At 38.6% G+C, this 12,454-nt stretch overlaps 1 protein-coding gene across 2 annotated transcripts in view; it reads right to left on the bottom strand.

Annotated features, from left to right (window-relative positions):
- runx3 (RUNX family transcription factor 3) overlaps positions 1-12,454 on the bottom strand; it is a 55,683-nt gene that overhangs the window by 38,108 nt on the left and 5,121 nt on the right. The window lies entirely within an intron of this gene.

Genomic DNA, 12,454 nt, shown 5'->3' with positions numbered 1-12,454 from the left:
TTTCGGCCCATGCGAAGATGTCAGAGGGCTTTATAGAGGGTTTTAAAAATGCATTTATTCATCAGGCTGCTCGGTTCATGCATTTTCAATAAAGCGGATTTCACTGAGATGATGCATGTGTTGCAGTCAACTTACACACATGAAAAAGTGTGCAGGGACTTGTAACCTAAAGTTTGGGTTTGATAGACTTTCATTTGGGAACCTGAATAACTAATGCACTAAACATTATATGAAAATATTACTCAGTAGCCTATCTATCTACTATGAATTATTCTACATCAGTGACTACAGTAAAATTAGAAACTTGTGATGATAATGAGTCCGGGCATGCCTGCTGGCCCTGAGAGTTTAATGGTTTAGACCTTAAGGTATATATTTAGACTCTTGTTATATATGTAACTGTACCTTTTTCCTGACACTGCCACTCTTTGCATTTAAATATTTTGCTCCTGATACTTAGTTAATTGTTAGCTAAAGTTGTAAATATTTGCCTTATATACTAAACGACTCACGAATGTCGTATATAACACAACAGTAACAATTCTGTCATACCTGGAGCCACTGTTATTGGCTTTATGTCATCAGGCTGCTTATTATTTAATCTATTTTCAGTAAAGGTACACCACAGGAGTGCTGTTCCTCAGTATGATATGTCATACCGTGCCTCTATGTAAAGCACTTCTGCAGAGAAAACGCACTAAAGAATGACTAAAGGAACACAATTAGAAAACACTGACCCAAGCAGAACACAGGGGCAATAATGCCACCACAAGTCGGTTGATTTTTCATCTTTGCCAGCCGTGGGCGGCTGCACGGTTCTTTGCATTTGCAAATTACAGAGAGAGAGGGAGCCTCTAAGCCACAGAGTGCATTCCTTCCGTAAAAAGTGTCTGCTCGAGTTTCAGACCAGTGGGCTTCTGCCCCGAGTTTGCATGCAAACAAACAAGAGACAGACAGAGAGAGAGAGAGACAGACAGAGAGAGAGAGAGACAGACAGAGAGAGAGAGAGACAGACAGACAGAGAGAGAGACAGACAGAGAGAGACAGACAGAGAGAGACAGACATAGAGAGAGGGAGAGCTAACAGATGCAGCCAACCCACAGCGCCTTCTGCATTCTCATCAAATGCATTTAAATCACATTTGGGCCCTTAAGTAGTCTGAATGGAATGATGAATTCAAGCATTTGCTTAGCAGCTTCTGTTTAAAACACTAAATTCACTTTTACTCTTCACTCTGCTTACTTTTAATATGCTGTTATCATCATTATACCACACATTCTTGTTAAAGGAGGCCACTATTTATTACAAAGCGAGTTAGTGAAGGCTTTAGGCTGTGTTCGTTGCATTTTCCTAGAATACAGATAACTGCGTAATGGGATAAAATACATATTTAGTGTATATAAGATCTGATTGAAGCTTGCTGTGCTGCTAGATTTTCACTGAAATATTTAGGACTGGCATGCGAATGCAGATTTTTGCGCAGATTCATGATTCATGCGTAGTCAATTCAACACGCATATTGATGTCGAGTACAAAAAAATTACAGCGTATTTCTTTCAGGGACAGTCATGCCGATTAGACATGTCCTTCAATGATGCGAGTCACGATCAGATCAGTTTAACTTTCTCTGACTGACATGAGCTATAAACAGTTTTCTTAATGGGGTTAATTTTTGTGGAGCAGTGAAAAAGCTGTAATATTTACCCACGTATGCATGTTAAAAATCGAGTGCTGTGACCAGTGAATAGAAAAAAAAAATTGTATGTCACATTGTATATATCAGAAATTCTTCATATCAGTTGGGCCCATGCCATCTCCTTCATGATCAGTTGTGCATGAATGCATTCATTTGTTATTTTCATATATTGGATATTGTGTTTCACAAATTTATTTAATAATACAATTTGAAAATGTTAATGAGCATAAGTGGTTAAACATATAGAATTGCTAATCATACTTGAATGTTGTATCTGGACCTAAATGCCTTTTTGCTCTTTAATCAGAGGGTAAATGAAGTAAAAATCACCTGGCCTCTAGAGGGGGCTGCTTATGAGCTGAGACAGCACTGAAGAGAACTGTCATTTCACTTACTTTCCCCTTCACACACACACACACACACACACACACACACACACACACACACACACACACACAGAGTTTCTATTTGTATTGCCATTTACTAAAGATTCACCACCATTCCTGTAGCAGATCTCTATTAAACCACTATAAACATGTAATTAACATATAATAACACTGTAAGTAACATTTCGGACATGTTAACACCACAGATGATATTTTATGATTCAGAAGTCTGCATGTGATGCAATACACACTCTTGCATGTGAGCACACAGTACTGTCCACAACATTCCTGTTTCATTCTGCCGAGCGTCTCAGATGCTTCGAAGGCCGCGCTGTAATCTGTCATAATTGCATGTTGCAGAAAAACATATTTTTCCCACTGTGGTAATGGCTGCAATATGTGTGTCGGTGTTGCCAAAATGACAGTAACATCCCCTCCTCCCACTCTCTCGACCACAACATACAGGCCTTGTCTCTTTCTTTCTCTCTCCATCTCTTCATTGTTTCTCTTTCCCGCTGTCCTGACTCTCTCAAGTTTTCCTCTAAGAAAAGTCCCAAGTCGTGTGTGTTTTGACTAATGCACGTATCTCGTTACATGGGCTGATGCCATTTTGGCTCTGAAGCTAGCAATAACATAAATAATAACGATGACTCAACCCAACATAGTCTCACAATTGCAGATTTCCAAGCCAAGTCATATAAAAAGGTACATGTGGTCCTTAGATTTTCTTGCAAGTAGTTCTTACTTCTCAAAGTGCAGACGAATATCTCTTCCTCGTCCTATAGCCGTGTTGTGTGGAGAAACCAAAAACCAGCGACGCGGTATGAATGAGTGGCTTTTCTCTCCATCCGTGTTGGTGGTTTGCCAAAGGCCCTCTTTTATGAGGTCATAACCCCCGAGTGTGGCGCATGTTTATGATGTCAGCGTGGGACCGCACCACTCTACGAGACCTGTGTGTTTTCACTGCTCATATATGTTGATGGTATCAGTGTCAACTCTCCCACTAACACCATCTTTTATTTCACTCATTCATATGTGGTGTTTGGGTTCCACAGTTAGGTTAATGTTGGTCTTGTGACCACAATCAGCCGCACAATGAATAATTGGTGACGTTCCAACATAGTAGTTTCTCCATTTTCAGTGCTTTCAGTTGTAAAGTTGGCTGGGTTAATCTTGGGTGCAGCTTGAGTAAGTTTCCGTCTAAGTTGCACGTCCTTCCCACACTACGTCTATGCTTGACTCGTCTGAGAAACCTAGTGAGTCAAAGCAAACCTAGCAAGCTAAGCTGTGCTACTGTTTAATTTGTAGTATATATATATATATATATATATATATATATATATATATATATATATATATGTATATATATATATATATATTAGTAAACAGTCCCTCCTAGGTAGTATCATAGCAGGCTAGAATGATTTCATTCAGTGTGATTGTGCTTAGAAAATTAGGCCACACCCACTCAGACTGGTCTGATCAGCAAATTTAGTTGCAGTTTAAGCAGAATCATCTCCATCTTATTTAAGTCTCTTCAGGCTAATTCAATACTCAATATGTTTGACTGCGTTCCATGGGATATTAAATCCATATCGGGCCATGTGGAACCATTCAGACTGAGAAAATGAGGAATAAACATTCTCATAAACAAATGTAAATACACACATGCGCACAGTAGATTCCACTTTATCCTCCTCTACATAGGAGCTGCTTAAACAGCTGAGAAGTAAAGCCCCTTTCCAGAGAGAGAGCGACAGAGAGAGAAAAGGATGCACACCCACCCCACCCAGGCAGCTCCCGAAATAGTCCACGCAAGCATGCCACCACAGCCGCCATAACTCAGGGCTTTCCCAAAATGCGTGTTCATGCGGAGTCAACACTAGGAAGCGCTTGCCTGCCAGCGACCGCTGGGGCCGTCTAGCGCCGTCTGCTAACCACATTTTCCCCCCAGAATACAATGCCCCTTTGTGCTCGTGTGTGGTGGTCTCCCATCATGGCCGGAACTCAGAGAGAGAAGGAGAGACAGGCAGACGGAGAGAAACTGGCAGACACGCACAGAGCGCAGTTCTGTGTTCGTCTCAAAAACAACTTCATCTGGTTAGATTCTCTCTGAGGCTTAACGAGCTATTATATATTTTTGCAACATGCTTGCTCATGAAAATACAAACCGTTAAGTTCGGGCCCAGGGGTGTTGATAGTGGTCATAGGGTTTCTTATAACTTAATGTGCTTTTTAAAATACAACAACATCATTTTAGCTTGTTTCTTAGATGAAAAATGTTAACAAGCAAAGTATCATTTGAATGCATTCACAAGGGAAGGTATGAACCCTAACAATGCCCTCAACCTAAATCAAGACCTTCATTTTTTATATGAAGTGTGAGACCATTTTGCATACTCTGCATGGTGGATATCTGACAGTATTATAGTATTACACAGTGTGCTTGTGTATTTAATCAACCTGATGATGTGTCTGTTAAAGATCTGCATTAATTTGACCAGTTCGTTTGGATCGCATCAATGCTACAACTTAACAAAACACCCACAGAAAACATGTCTGGAAACTCTGAGAGATCACAGAACACAAAACGTGTGGCTTGTTAGTGGGAGCTCATTTGCATCTTGCAGGCTCCTGCAGTATCTGTGACGATTTAAAAAAAAAAAAAAAAGTGTTCTTCAAGGGTTCTTTGGAGAGTTAACGGTTCTTAGGTTCCTTAAAGGGTTCCACTTGGAACCTTTTCCAAAAGATTTCTACATAGAAACAGTGAAACGTTTCTAAGAACTAACTAAACCTTTTGGGTGCTTTTATATTAGATGGAAGAGTAAAGGCTTTTATGTTAATGACAAAGGAAGGACAAACATCACCAGAACAGTGTGCAATATGGTGTGTGTGTGTGTGTGTGTGTGTGTGTGTGTGTGTGTGTGTGTGTGTGAGACAAGACGTGCAAACATTTGTGTGATATGGTTGCACACACATTGTAAATACGGTGTTTATGACTAGAGATCACAATCACACACACACACACGCACGCACACACACACATGCGCACGCACACACGCGCACTCACACGTACACACACACACTGCTTGTGTGTTGCACATACACTGGGTTGTGAAAGACATTTCAAACCACTGAAAAAGTGTTTCATCAAATACTACAGACTTCCGAATACATATATGTGCAAAACCCAAACTTTTAGATGAAAGGATAGTTCATTACCATTAGCTCATGGAGTATAATTAATTTATTAATAAGTTTAAATTTTACTACTACTACTACTACAAATAATAATAATAATAATAATTATTATTATTATTTTAATATCAACTTAACTACATTTTCTGCTCAAACTCGATAATCACATAAAGCCGCATCATTGAGTCTGACATTCATATTCATATTAACATAAAAATATGCTTTTCTTGCTCATGTGTTATCTGTTCCTGTCATTAACCTTAGGCTTAAGAATATCATTCTCTCTCTCTCTCTCTCTCTCTCTCTCTCTCTCTCTCTCTCTCTCTCTCTCTCTCTTCATCTTCTTCTTCTTCTTCTACTGATTGCACTGTTTGGGCCTTCTTGACGGTAAGTGTAAACTCATTTCACCAGTGCTGGAAATCACTGTAGAGTTTCATGATTCTAGCGATCAGATCTAATCAGCTAATCAACACAGTCCGCGTCACTGAGCTGATTAAAGCTGAAGAGAATGAGAAAGAGCTCGTTTACAATAAAATACATGACCTCAGCACTGTTCATCTGCTATATTTGACTTCCTATCAGTGAGTCATGAATGGCACATCTGATAAAAAATTTTTTCTTTCAAAATGATGACCCAATGCTGAATAAAGACATTTTCAACACTGTCTCCTAGTTGGAAATCTCTAAAGGTGACACTCAGATTTTCCTTTATACCTTCTTCAGTTTGTCCTCCAGTTTGGGGGAACCTTTAAGATTAAAGAATTATTCATTAAAACAAGGAGGAAACATATTTAGTTTGGACCAGTCAGAGGTTAACGGTTCTGCTTAGAACCCATCACCAGTGGGTTAACCATCAAAAGAACCTTGAGAAACCCTTTTGGATACTCAGGCACTGAGGTGATAATTTCTAGAGTCTGGCACAGGAAATCTGACTTTTTTCATTTGCATGTGGTTTCAAATCTGATTTCTGTACATGACTCAGGTCAACTTTTCAAATCATGTTTCTTCACCATTCGTTGAGAAAATGTTGAGAAAACACGAACAACATGGGCGGGGCGGGGGACCCAGCAGGTCAAAGGAGGAACTCACATAACTGTAGAACCTTAGAGCTGTTAAAGGAGCAACATACATGGCGTATGCCACAATCTTTAGCTTTTGATGCTGGTGTTTTTATGCTAAATAGGTTCAGAAGCGTGGCTGTATTTTTCAGTTTGGAAAGCATAATGCATGGCAAAACATGCCGTACACACGCCTGTGCTGGTACTAACATTTATTCAGATCTATTTATAAATTGAAAATTTTAAAAAATCTAACTTTCCATGCTGTGTGAACAAAGCCTAATGCCCAGCTCATAACGTTTAATGAATTTTGCAATGAAGATTTCAGATTTTCTGGATCTTAAGGACATCTAGATATCATTAAAATCAATCTCAGAGATGTTAAGGCGGGGATAGGTCAGTGGTTAAGGGTTCTGTATTGTAACAAGGTTGTAAGTTCAAATCCCAGGACACCCAGAGATCCACTGCTGGCCCCTTAACACAACAACCCTTGGGTTGTATATTATATTTCTTTTTCTTTTCTTTATTGTTTTGTTTGTTTTTTAATAAAAGTGACCACCAAGTATATAAAATATGACAGCTTCTGATTTAATTTCATTTTCGATGGTGTGTTAGAACTCGGTTGTGATTTCCAGAGTGGAATATCCAGGAGGATGTGATGCTGCGGTCAGCCGCTGTTGCTCAAAAATGCCCATAGAGATTGAAAGTGCTGAATCAAGAGACTCGAGCAGTCAGCAGCGAATGGTCATCATGTGTGATTCTGCACGCGCTTTGACTGTGTGTGTGTGTGTGTGTGTGTGTGTGTGTGTGTGTGTGTGTGTGTGTGCGTGTTAGACTGGCGTGAGAACGGAGCAGACAGGCCAACCTCAGTCGAGACTGCGGAAGTCTGAAGAATGAGAAATAAGTGGAGAACCAGTTTATGTGAGTGTGTGTGTGTGTATGTCTGCATGTGTAAGGGGGAATCCTTCAAATAAAGAGAACTGGTCAGCTCTAACTATCCTTTCACAACCCAGGCTGACACACAGGGTTACATAACGTCAACTGAACGACCAAATACACTGAATCAGGTCTTGCTTTGCTTTGGTGACCAACGAACAGTTATGCTGAACGGGATATCAGGGGGAAAAACACTGTCATGGCAACTGAACACATCCATAAATCAAACATTAAATTATATCAGGCCGGTATCACTGACTAATGTAAATGATGAAAACCACAGGTCTGATTCATTGCTAATTGCTCAGGCTCACATTTAAGTACGCTAAGCACAGAATTTTCTAGATATTCTGTGAGGCAATATATGGCGCTTGAGTCGTAACGGTGTCCGTTTTATCCTAATATAATTACTTGTCAGCTGAACGAGGAGAAGAAGCAGGACAGTTCATCCTAATCCCATGAAAAATCGAATGTCGTCCGTAAGCGGTCTGTGTTGTGTGTAGGGAAATGTACACATGGGTTCCCATTACTAGTTAGGAAACAGAAATAGGCCCATCCAACAACTAAAAAAGCTTTTCTGCAAACAGAAACTCAGAGGAACTAATATCAATACATGTTTGTTAACATGTAGCTGTGCAGGTATATCACTATACATTCTTTTTGATGTTCCTGCTGTTCAACATGACGCCATCAGAGGTACGCTGACCTCAGGGCTCCCAATAACTTTTTTAAAATTTGTATAATTTTAGATCTTGCGAAATTGCAATCATTTGGATGGAAATGTCGCTTTTCTCTCTCCCCCCGTTTTTCTCCGTTTATGTTCTATAAATTATGTTCAGCTAATGAAAAACAGCCCATTATTTTTTTGTTTTTGTTTTTGCGATAAGCATTTGTTGTTCTTGCAGGTGCTGAAGGTGTGGTTAGAATACGACTAACGGATCTGGTTTTCTCAGTTTCTCCCATGCACACCCTGTTTCTGTACAAACACACGTCTTCAAAACAGAGCTGTTTGAAAAATAACCTTCATCCCAAATATATTCATTAATAAACTGACCTTTACCATGGCAAATAATCGATCAGATCGAATAACGCAATAGTGAAGCACTTAGCAAATAGAGAGTGATTCTGCATCGATCTTATTAATAAAGGTACTGTCCTGTGGCACCTACACCATGCTTGTTCAATTCAATTCAGTTTTATTTTTATAGCACTTTTAACAGTGGACATTGTCTTAAAGCAGCTTTACAGATATGTCAATTCCGGATATAACTTGAAATGAAATTTAGAAATGTATCCCTTGTTTTGTCCTTGTTAGTGGTTAGTGGATATAGTGGTTATAAAGTAGAGTAAACCTTAAACTTTGATCCAAAATCCAACCACATTGCTTTTGTTTATTCTGATTTGTATGAATCATGAGATTCATGAGATGTTTAGTTTTGAATCACATAATCAAACTTTTTTTTTTTTTTTTTTCTTTTTTTTTTTTTACAACATGGGATAGTCATTGCATAACTACCAGAATGATTTATTTACATAGAAGCAACGTGATGTGACTGAAGCTATTGTCAAATCCCAAAAATTAAGTAAGTAAGCTTTAAGAAGGGCAGTAAAGTTGATTAAATGTTTAGTAGCTGCTGTTTTACATGTAAAAAAAAAAAAAAAATGTTGTGAAGCAGCATTTGTCCATCATTAAATGTCATAATTGGAACTTAATATATCTGCATGCAAAAAAATGTTGTAATGTTTTCTATAAATCTTTTAAACATCCAGTCTGATCTCACACCAAAATCAGAGCGATTCTTAAGAGCAAAATTCAACATGAATAAACTCCTACAAAAAAGTGATGTTTGCTAACTTTGGCCTAAACCATAAACTTAACCGTTAATAACTTAAAACATTTTCTCTAATGGATTTGCCATTGTGAAACCATGTTTCGGTTGCTCTAGAAGACAGATAATTCTCAGTGTTCTCTAATCTCATCCCAAATCATAAAAGTCATGATAATTTTACTCATGTAACGACAAATCGAGTTGAAAATTTCTTTTATGTCAATCTGTTCAAACCGTTTTTTTTTTGTTTTTTTTTTTAGGAATATTTAGCTGAGTTTGCAGGAAAACATGCATGTATATTGTGTGTGTGTGTGTGTTTTGCAGTTTTTGTTGTGGCTACTGTGTTGCATTCGGTCTAATCTGCTGTTTTGCTAAAACCAAAGCAACGGCACACACTGTTTGATCATAACCATGTTTATCTGAATATGAAACAAAGCCAGTGAGGTCACGGAGGCCTCGCTAACAGCAGCGTATGGGTTTAATTAATGTCAAGAATCACAGGCTACTACGAGATTGGCCATAGAAACTGTTCAACTGCTTCAATCAGCAAATAAAGATTCATCATGATATATAAACTTGACCAATACTGAATGTATGCGTGTTGGTTTAAAGTTTGGGGCAAATTATATTGTTATAATGTCCTTGGATTAGTTTCTCAGCTATAATTTGTGGCCAGAGAAGAGGGTCTTTCTGAAAACGGCTCGTCTAGACACCATAAATCTACTCGCGTCAATGTGTCATGACAGATTTAGACATTTTTGTCGTTCAGCATCACAGTAATTACATTCATAATAATTACACAAGTCTTTTTCTGTGCTTTATGCTGAAAGTGTTTATAAGTCAGTATTGTGGTGATGTGATTAGCATATACCTTCAAAGTTCCTTTACCAGTGTCATAATAATTTAAAAAAATAAAATAAATCAGCCGCCTACATGTTTAACAAGCAGGATACCTTTAGATGAACTCTCTGGCATTTTTGTTGAACTTATTTTGCTTTCATTTTACTGAGCACACCACCCACAAAACATTCTCAGCAACTCATAACGGCTTTGATATTGGAACCTTTCCCAGTATTGTATTTTTCCCCTATGTGGTTTCTAGATAGCTAACTTGGCACGCATGGCATGTTACCATCAGTAGATTATCCTTCCTCTTCATCAGTGTTGATATTTAGCTAGGTGTAAATATTTAGTACAAAAATAAAATAACATGATAGTAAACTTAGTATGGATTTCTAATTGATTTTTCCCCATACAGTGTACTGTATACTAGCTCTGCTATGAACGATCTAACTACTGTAGCTAACAAAATGCAACTTCACATCTTAGCTTATGCAGCTAGCTTTATTATAATTAACTTTGGTGTGCCTGCTAGATGTTATAGAAGCAGTATATATAGTCTTGGTGTGTTTTTAATGTAATAAAACCGAAGACATTTCACTTCAAGGAATTGTACAATAATAATAATTGCACAGTATTCCCATTCAATTGAACAGTATTTCCATTGCACATGCACCTCCTTTACAATCAGTAGAACTGGGAAAATCCTGTGTTCATCAACATGGGACATTTTTAACAAGTGTCATTTTTCATATGAGTACAAAACAACAATATCAATGCAAAGACACGTTGTATAAAAAGAGCACATAAACTATGCAGACATGTGTTTCTAGACACATTTATCTTCTTCTCGTTTTTCCTACGTCTCCTTCCTGAGACGCTCAAGACTCCTCTCACCATCGCCCACCAGCCTCTTTATCTTAATATGTAGCTCCTCAATGATAAACGTTTCTATGGTTTGAAACTGGAGCAGCACTTGAAAACGAGCAAACAGTCTGAGCCCAGTAAATACGCCCCCGCTCCCCAAACGTTTACAATCGCTAATCATCTCCAGATCGTCCGTCACCATGGGCCAGCACAGTGCTTTTTAAATCACAGCGCCAGAGCGGGACCCTCCGCTGTCACTCTCATGCGCTTTTTATTAGTTCCCTTTTGGTGCAATATCAAAAAACTCTTAATATACAGTTACACATCTCGGCTCTTGATGTTTCTGGGGCAAGAGGCAAGGAAAGGAGCAGCGGAAAGCCTTTGAATCGGATCCAGCAAACCGATGCGTCAATTTAGAGGAGCACGAACCATGTGTTTATGAGATTAATAAACTGAAGGCAGTGTAGTTTTACAGTGGGGTAAACTGCTTTTAGTACAGGCACGCCAGTTTTCTGCTGTGTTCGCTTTCAGTACGCGTTGTGAAAACGGTTCTTAACTTCAAAAACTTGGCTATAACTACCGTTCAGAGGAACTGATCCCACGCAAAAATCACAGGACTGCTACAACCTCTAACCTCATCCCAACCTCTTTTATACGTTCTACCTTTTACACGAGTCAGCTTATGCATATTGGTAAATACTGGCAATAGTGAGGCAGTTCATTAGCGACACAGTGTCTTCGTACATTCAAGCTCTGAACTGATTTGGACCGATTTGACTCGTTCGAATTGTGTATAGCTTGTTGACCCCATGCTGTGGTCATTCTCACTAAGAAAACCGTCCCTTCTTCCATCCAAAGTGTATGACCAGACTGAGTCATAAAACATTTCCAACCCCTAATGAAGTCATTCACGCATACTGACCCCAGTTTACACAACCACTGAACAACCTCATCACCCTCAAGTCAACAGGTGAAATCTATAATCAGTGCCTGATTATGTCACCTGAGACTCATACGATACATCTATTTATACCACAGCACCTCACACTTTATAAGCAAGGTTTATATTAATTTGACATATATAGTTTGAACATGTTATTGTTTCTATATTAACAGTTTACACAGAGATTTGTACGGCAGATGCTAGGGATAAAATTTGTAACAGTCAAGATAACTAAGTCTTCCGACATGGATGGAGGGCTTTGTGGTTTCTTTTTAACATTTCTAAGCTGCATTAGCTGCATAAGCTGGGCACTGGTTAAGACATTGGACTACTGATCAGAAGGTCATGAGTTCAAATCCCAGCACCACCAAGCTGCCACTGCTGGGCCCTTCAGCAAAGCTCTCAACTGCTCAGTTGTATTAAAAAAGATAATAAATGTAAGTCGCTCTGGATAAAAGCGTATGTTGTAAATGAAGGACTGTCTATAGTTGCTGTATCATAAATAAGAACAGGAAATTACATGTCTCATTTGTGTTCCACAACATTAAATATAACCTGTCAACCTTCACACATTTTGCATAGGAGCACCACATTGTAACAGCATGGTCTTGTCTTGACTTTAGACATTTTCTAAAGGACGATATCAAAGATGTAACATATGTTTGTTGTTTTTTTGGGGTTTTTTTTTGTTTTGTTTTTTT

This window comes from Ictalurus punctatus, chromosome 3 (genome assembly GCF_001660625.3).
Source record: "Ictalurus punctatus breed USDA103 chromosome 3, Coco_2.0, whole genome shotgun sequence".
NCBI lineage: Eukaryota > Metazoa > Chordata > Actinopteri > Siluriformes > Ictaluridae > Ictalurus > Ictalurus punctatus.
Note: the sequence above shows the minus strand (reverse complement) of the source record. Positions and strands in the feature narration are given on the sequence as shown.